A 9,111-nucleotide genomic window follows, 5' to 3' on the forward strand; every position below is an offset into this window, starting at 1 on the left:
GTCATACTATCTGCTCATCCACAGCTATAGATCATGTCTTTATGTCAATCATGCATCATATGTGTCTGAATAAATAGGTATTTTTTCCCTGAACATAACTACATACACAGAATATACACTTACGTTTAATGAGACATCCAGATACAGTTCACAAACCTGGTTCCTTGATCAAATATCTGAACCCTGTGAAAAGAACAATGCACCTGCATGCATTTATACATAAAATCAATGTCTGAGATGATCCTTTGCAAAATACTGTGCCGCACAGCTCATTTTCTACTCGCAGAGGTAATATTAATGCCAAAAAGCCTTTTTTCCTTCAAATGCCATTCCTTGAGATTGACAGATACCTGTGTTTACTTGTCGGAGTAGGTTATTATCCGCCTTATACTATTTTATCGCTTTATATCTTTCCAGCGCCTCAGCATTATTTACCTCAGGATTATTAATTTCACAAGAGGAAGTATGTAAGTACATTCAGTATTTTCAAAAACAAGACTTTACTTCAGGAAACATTTAAGCGTTTGTCTTACGAATGCTATCCAGATAATGAATTTAGCACAGGCCATTAATCCATCATATTTCTACATGGTCCATAACAGACAGCAATCATCAGTTCAGTAAATGTCAAGACAAAAAGTCATTAATTTTGATCCAAACACTCGCTCAGATTCAGAGGAAACACACCTCCCTGACAGAGGTCTTCATCTTGACGTCTGACATTCATACGCTTTAGGGAGGAAGTCCGCTCCGTGGCGTCGGCGTCTTTGAAGCGACGCGTCGTGAATGCCACGTTATTCAAACGCTTTTAATGACAATTCCACTTTTAAGCATTCTGTATAGCATGCATCTTATCTTCTCAAGGATATTTTGACATTTGAAATGGCACAATCTTGTCTCAAAGGAGCAGAGACTTTGCAAATAATGCGTTATATAATCTGCGGGTGTCTAGCCTGCCTGCCGTCTCACTGTTTAGAGAGATTTTGAAGGCGTTTCAGCTCTATTAATGAATTAGCACTTTCTTTCTTCTGTTAATTATCAGTTGAAGACATAATACAGTGAAAGTACATAGGAGATCAAATCTGCTGGGGAAAATGCTTACACAAGTCAACACGATGGGTAAATTAATATCTGCTGTTCATTTACAAACATTTACATATAAAATGTAGAGGTCATCCTCATAATCACATGATAATCCCTTCACATTGGCGGTTTGGCGGCGTCAGCGATTTTGATTGTGCCTGTGCGTCACTGCATAGCAAAGAGACTTTCAACGTGGTTAGCATAACGGAGCGGATCTAATGTGAAATGGTTGTAGAAAGAGCCATAAAAATCAATATTCAGATAAGACTTTGACCATTATATGTTTTTCAAATATTGATTCTTAAAGGTACAGTTCATCCAAAAATTAAAGTTCTGTCATAGTTACTCACCCTCATGCAGTTCCAAAACTATAAGATATTCATTCATCTTAAGAACACAAATGAAGATATTTTTGATGAAATCCAAGCGCTTTCTGACTGCACAGACAGAAAATGACATGTTCAAGGCCTTGAAAGGTAGTAAGAACATTGTTAAAATAGTCGATGTGACATCAGTGGTTCAATTTTATGAATCTACAAGAATACTTTTTGTGAAAGAAAACAAAAGAAACTTTGTACTTTTTAACAATAATTTCTTCTCGTCTGTGTCAGTTTTCGATGTGCTTGCAACAATGACATCACACAACACTGACATCAAAATATGACAAATGGGATGACATTTAATGGCACATGTTGACTGTCATCAAAGTAAATGGGGCCCATTTTGCAGCTTATCTACAAAAAAAAATTTTTTTTTTCTTCAGCAGGGTTATTTGTTACATAAATCTATAAAACAAATATCTATACTTGCATTGTATGGCAGGAAAAAAGGGCCCTAATACATCTCAATAATTGTAAGCGCTTCTGCAAATCATGTCCATAGGGATATTGTGTTTTCTTTTTTATCAGAACGAATGATGTGACATTATTAGATATAACCACATATAATGTCTCACAAATTTGAAGTATGCTCATTTATGGAAAGCTAGGTTTTTTGGTCTACCTTAGTAAGCGTGCAGTATCAGGGGAAATATATTCCTCCATTAAACTTATGATGTGTAGCAGTTTCACTGCTGCAACATAACCAGCAGACCAGCACTGCTATTCTGAGAGGACTGACTCTTATGCAGGGGTGTAAAGTACTTGAGTAATTGCACTTCATTTCTATACTTTTACATTAAGGCATTTAGCAGATGCTCTTATGCAGAGTGACTTGCAAAAGTGCTTCGGCGTCGCATATGAGACCATTGTGATCAACAGATGGCAAGCAAACAATTTAGAACGCCATTAGCTAGATAAGCAGCGCTTCCTGGACAAATACAAACAAGCGCTATTAGAACAATAACCATGTGTGTATTATTCAACGGGAATTTATACTTTAAAAAAAGCATTTTTCATCATTAAAGAAAAGAAAAAGGAAGGAAAGGACGTGACGTGTGGCCAAGTATGGTGACCCATACTTGGAATTTGTGCTCTGCATTTAACCCATCCAAGTGCACACACACAGTAGTGAGAAGTGAACAAACACGCACACACACCGTGAACACACACCCGGAGCAGTGGGCAGCCATATTGCTATCACTGCGGTGCCCGGGGAGCAGTTGGGGGATCGGTGCCTTGCTCAAGGGACTCACCTCAGTCGTGGTATTGAGGGTGGAGAGGGCGCTGGTTATTCACTCCCACCACCTTCAATCCCTGCTGGACCTGGGACTCGAACCCGCAACCTTTAGGTTACAAGCCTTTTTTGAAAAATTCAAAAATAGTTAAAAGTTCATTATTAAAAAGAATACCTGAACCTATGTCCACAAACAAAATATATTGTTTAAATGGTTACCGACTTCATTTGAATTACTGACAGTTATTTTAATAACTGTGAAATGCTTAAAAAAACTAATTTAATAAAATTAATTGGGTTTAATAAACATTGTTAATGTAAAAATAAAATAGTAATATATGTATTGTAAAAATGTAACTGACACATGAATTTACGTTTAGTTAAAAAAAATTAAAATAAATGAAGCCTCCTCATTTTAGGACACTGCACACCACTGAATTATATAAAATTATGTCTCTAATTATTTCTTAAAATGCTTAAAATAGTTAAAAAAAAATGTATGTAATCAAAAATCTGAAAAAACAGTATGATTGGTTCCACAAAAATATCAAGCAGCACAACTATCCAGATCAGCATATTAGAATGATTTCTAAAGGATCACGTGACACTTAATACTGGAAATTCAGCTTTTCATCACAGGTATAAATTAAATTTTAAAATATATTCAAATTGGAGTCAGGTATTTTAAACTATAATAAAATTTCATACCGTTTTGCTTTATTACTGACCTAATCTTTTTTAATGCCAGTATGCATATCCACTACCAGTCAAAAGTTTTGGTGATTTTTTATGTTTTTTAAACACCAAGCCTGCATTTATTTGATCCAAATTACAGCAACAACGGTACAATTTTGAAATATTTTTTACTATTTAAAATAACTGTTTTCTTTTTGAATATCTTAAAATGTAATTTATTCCAGTAATATCAAAGCTGAATTTTTAGCATCATTACTCCAGTTACACAATTCTTCAGAAATCATTCTAATATTCTGATTTGCTGCTCAAAAAACATTTAATACTATTGTTATGTTGAAAACAGCCGAGTAGAATTTTTTCAGGTTTCTTTGATAAATAGAAAGTTCAGAAGAACAGCATTTATCTGAAACAGAAATCTTTTGTAACATGTCTTTAAAAATGTCTTCATTATCACTTCTGATCAATTTAAAGCATCTTTGACATATTAAAAATTTTACTGTTCAAAAATTTTTGACTGGTAGTGTAAATCATTTATTAAATGTAAAATGCAAACATCCACAACTATTGTAATTTGTCCTTATAAATAGATTTGCCTCACTACTACTATATTAAACAGTCAGCCTACTATGAAGCTGATTTTAACGTTGAGCAGGCAGGTGGTTTGCCCTTGAGCTTTACGCAGAAGTGTGAAAAAACTGATTGAACAGGTTCCTTTCAGCGCATCAAAGTTACTTTAATGTGAAAATCTCTACTTTACTTTTAAATACCTACATATGACAAAACAACAAAACTTCCTATACTTTCACTCAAGTATCTTTCAGCCAGATACTTAAAGGGGTCATCAGATGCCTATTTTCCACAAGTTAATATGATTCTTTAGGGTCTTAATAAAAAGTCTATAATATACTTTGGTTAAAAATTCTCAATGGTTGTGTAAAAAAACACCCTTTTTACCTTGTCAAAGTCAGCTCTGCAAAAATCATCCCATTCTGGTCGAGGCTGCTTTAACCCTTTCACACGTACGATCACACCAGTGTGATCAGTCTTGGCTGGTCCCTGGAGCGTACGATCACACCGGTGTGATTCGAACGTTCAGCACATCACGTGATCAACTGCTGAATTCAAATCTGCTTTGGCGGTTTGGCTGGCGCTAAACCAGATCGGACGCGCTGAGCGCTTGTCATATTATCGCAACTATTCAGTGTTTTCAACAATAAAATGCTTCTTTTAGGTTCCAGACATTTAAATACACATAAGTCCTAGTAAAACGATGCATTTATAGTTAGCAAAATACAAGCCAATGTCTATTGAACCGGCAATAATGATCCTTACAAATGTTATCTGACGACATGTTTTATTGATATCATATACACATTGTGTAGGTAACTATAAAGTTTACTCTGCTCTTCTCCCAGCTAACCAGAGACTTACTTTAATGTTTTTCGGGAGGAGAGGATGAATTTGCGTTTTGTAAATCCCACAGCTTGGATTCAGCGCGAACTAACATGGCGGCGCCCATCACCCGGCATGGATCAACTGACACGCTCATTATAAAAGTGTTTAAACCTCCAATTACACTTACTTGCACATATTTCAGAATCGGAATATCAGATATTTCATAATACATTGAGCACGTTTGTGAATATTAATAATAAAAAGGGAAAAACTATATAAAAGTGATGCATGTGTGCTATTGTGGCTGCGTTATATCACGTGACAAACACGACGCGTCGCCATGGAAACAGTAAGGCTATACATTCTAAATAACGGTCGCCTAAAAAAAACTCACTCTGGGGGCTCAGCTAGAATATTTTAAACTCACGTGTGAAAGGGTTAAATGCAAATGAGCTCAGCTCGCCCCGTCCCTCTCTTCTCTCTGTGGAGAGACGAGCTTGTTTACTTTAGCCGCTAATCTTGCTAACTAGTACAGTATTGGGAAAGGCGATCGCAAAGATTCATAAAAAAACCCTTATACTCACTTCTGCTGTAAGTGAAGCTGGATCATGAATGACTTCGGGAGGCGCATTCCCTTCACAAACAAATGTAATCCACTGCATCTTCAGTGGCTCAGATGTCGGGAGTAAATGACGACCACTATGTTCATTATTGAGCAACACAACACCTCAATAGCTCAATCGGAGATACTCTTGTCTAACTTACATCCCTGCTCCGGCATCAAAACAAAGAGGACGGACTGTGACAGCTGATCTAAGGTAAAACACTCAATCAACTATCGTGGGAGCGTCCTCTGTGGTTGTGACACCACACTGACAGGCATCTGAGAATGGCTCGATTTGAAAAAAGAGATATTATTTTTACAGATTAATTAAAAACCACTGCATGGATTTTTATCATTATAGGGTAGATTTGTACATACACTGCCAACACAATGTTCAAACAACATGTAAAAGTGAAAGCATCCGATGACCCCTTTAAGACTTTTAATTTCCCACCTACTTTTTGGGAAACTAAGTCAGTTCGGTCTAACTTTCTGTTTAGAATACAGAAAACCGCAACGGCTAAGCAACCGGAACGATGGCATTAAAATAAATTAAACGTGATCGGCCTCGGTAAAACGCCCCGCTGTCATTATGTCACACCAGCATATGGAAATGTTATTTGGTCAGTGACTCTGCATTCGTTCTGAAAATGCTTTCATTTCAAATCTTCAAGGACACTGAATTCAGAACAAGAGTCAAATTTGAAATTCTTCTCTCCATAGCACAGAGTCATTACTCTGGTCTGCTGAAGTTTCCTGGGGGCAGCGCATCTCGGCTCTTCATAGCACATATAGATTTAGAGTGGCTTCACTGGGCACAGTCATAAATATACTGCTGGAAAAGGCATTTTGCAAGGCCGTGAGATGGCTTGTTTGAAAACAGGGGATTTCTGTGATTTCAGTGCCTACGTTTTGAGTCATGGCGATGTCAGTCTATGGTCACTGTAACAGCATCTATTATGCCTCTCATTTTCAGAACAGATGGCCATATTCAGGGCAATTTCCACTGTTTACAATTCACCTTGCATGTACTCTAGACAGCCGGCCATTTATCTAAGCAATCAGAGTTGCTATTCACTAATGGCTCGAGTGAAAGTGACTTCTTTCCTCAGATATGACAAGAGATTGAACATAATATATTACATACGCACTGTATTCACTGTATGCTTATACACGGACGCTTATATGAATGTATATGTGATGTGTTTACCAAACTGAACATTAGAGAAAAGTATTTCTCTCTCAACCTACAGTAGCTCCATACAACATCTAAGAACGGATGCTGAAGGATTTGTTTTTGTCATATATTCATAGACATACACGAAAGGTTTAATTTAATTAAAGTTTGCCCCCTGGTGGTTTTAAAGCACAGCCGATTAATAAAGCCAGATCTATACAAATCTCACAATCTTGTGTTTTGGTCTGTGTGGTCTTTTCATTGCATGTATGAAATATTGAGCTCAATAACATGATTGATTTTCTTCGTCTCACCCGCTTTTGCCGACAAGAAGGGCTCAATCAATCACGGAGTATCTGAAAACGCTGTTCGAATGCGCATTGCAAAATAAGTAGGTTGAGTTTGATAGCTCAGTCATGACATGAGCTCAATCTCCAGCTAAAGCAATACCCACCATCACCCATAGGAGAAGCCTGGAGCTGCAAAAGCTCAACGTATGACAGGATCTGTCCGGTGTTGTCTAAGAACCGGCCACATCTGTCAAGAGAAGCTGCCCATCACGCAGTATAACGCAATTATAATGTAATCATTTTCCTACAATAAACCTGGAGGAGCTTTTCTCATATGGTATGGCATTCTTTTTAGATTGAACCACAGCTGGAGATTATAATTATCATAGTAATGCACACATTACCTTAAATCCTAAGCTGCAGATGAAGATCTTGCATGCATCTAAAAATCAAACTAAATAAAAAAAATAGTTGTCAAATACATAAAAGAGACTGAAGAAAATGGTCCAAAAAGTAAAAAAAAAAAAAAACAGAATAAAATCAATTATAATGTAATTTATGTTATATAAAAATAAAACGTTGTCTTAAGACTGTCAAAGTTGTCCAAAATAAAAATAACATTGGGGTTGAAGAGTTTAAGTCAAAATAGTTGGAGTTGAAGTCAAAGTCTAATAAAAAGTTGTCAAAGATGTCAAAAATAACACTGGTTTTGAAGGATAAAAGTTAGAATAGTTGGGGATGAAGTCAAAATAAAATAAAAGTTGTCAAAGTTGTCAGAATGAATTTAACATGGGGGTTGAAGGGTTGCAGTCAAAATAGTTGGACCTGAATAAAATAAAATAAAATAAAATAAAATAAAGTTGTCCAAAATAAATATAACACCGAGGTTGAAGGGTTGAAGTCAAAATATTTGGGAGTTGAAGTCAAAATAAAATACATTAAAATAAAATAAAATAAAATAAAAATCTGTCAAAGACTGTCAAAGTTGTCAAAAATAAAATTAACACTGAGGGTGAAGGGTTGAAGTCAAAATATTTGGAGTTGAATAAAATAAAATAAACGAAATAAAATAAAATCATAAAAATAAAATAAAATAAAATAAAAGTTTCTAAAGTTGTCAAAAATAAATATATTAACATTGGGGTTGAAGGGCTAAAGTGAAAAAGGTTGGGGCTGAATAAAATAAAATAAAAATAAAAAAAGTTATGAAATAAAATAAAGTTGTCAAAGACTTTCAAAGTTGTCAAAAATAATGTTGCGTTGAAGGGTTCAAGTCAAAAGTTTAAATTAAATTAAATTAAATTAAATTGTCAAAGATTGTCAAAAATAAAAAAATGTCTAAATATGTCAAATACATAAGTATGAAATAGTCAAAACACCATCTACATGAATAAAATAAAATTCTGTCAAATATATATAACAGCGTTATTTTAGTATAAGAGATACTATAATAGACTGTTCATATTTAGTTGTTTTTTTTCCAGTTTTACTTTCAGTTATTTTAGTATTAAGTTAAACTAAAAGAAAATGAGAAATGTTGCTCATAAATAGCTCAAAATAAAAATGTAAGTCTTTTACATAAAAAAGTAAATAAAATAATTGCTGTCAAATCAATTAATTGCTATTAATCACATCCATATGTATATATAAATACATATATATAGCTAAGAAATATTTATATAAGATATATTCATATTTATATTTGATTTATATTATATATATGAAAATAAAAATGTAAATATATATTACATACATTTCTTAAATATATAAATGTATGTGTGTATACTTATATACGCAAAATTAATATACACAGTTCACACACATATTATGTAAACACTTTTATTTTGGATGCCATTAATCAAGATTAATCAATTTGACAGTGCTAAAAATAATAAAACAAAACAAAAGTTGTCAAATATATAAGGAAGAGCGCAAATGCTATCAAATATCGAGTTCAAAACTGCTTATAAACAAAACAGCGTTTGAAGTTTTGAGGAAAAAAACAACAATACTATTTTTGGGCATGTTCTTACAAAAAAGTTTAACTTGTGAACACTGAAATGTGAGTGAAACGTTATTTTTCTGGACATTAGCCAAGCCTAGAAAGTTATGCATCTATGCAAAAATGATCTCATCTAAGGGATTTGTGTAGAACAACTCTGTAAGGCAAAGATGACCGGATTATATGTATGTCACGCAGCATGGGGCGAAATAATGAGAGCTGTATCCCGGGATTATGACAGTGACAATTC

The sequence above is a fragment of the Labeo rohita genome, chromosome 17 (genome assembly GCF_022985175.1).
Source record: "Labeo rohita strain BAU-BD-2019 chromosome 17, IGBB_LRoh.1.0, whole genome shotgun sequence".
Lineage (NCBI taxonomy): Eukaryota > Metazoa > Chordata > Actinopteri > Cypriniformes > Cyprinidae > Labeo > Labeo rohita.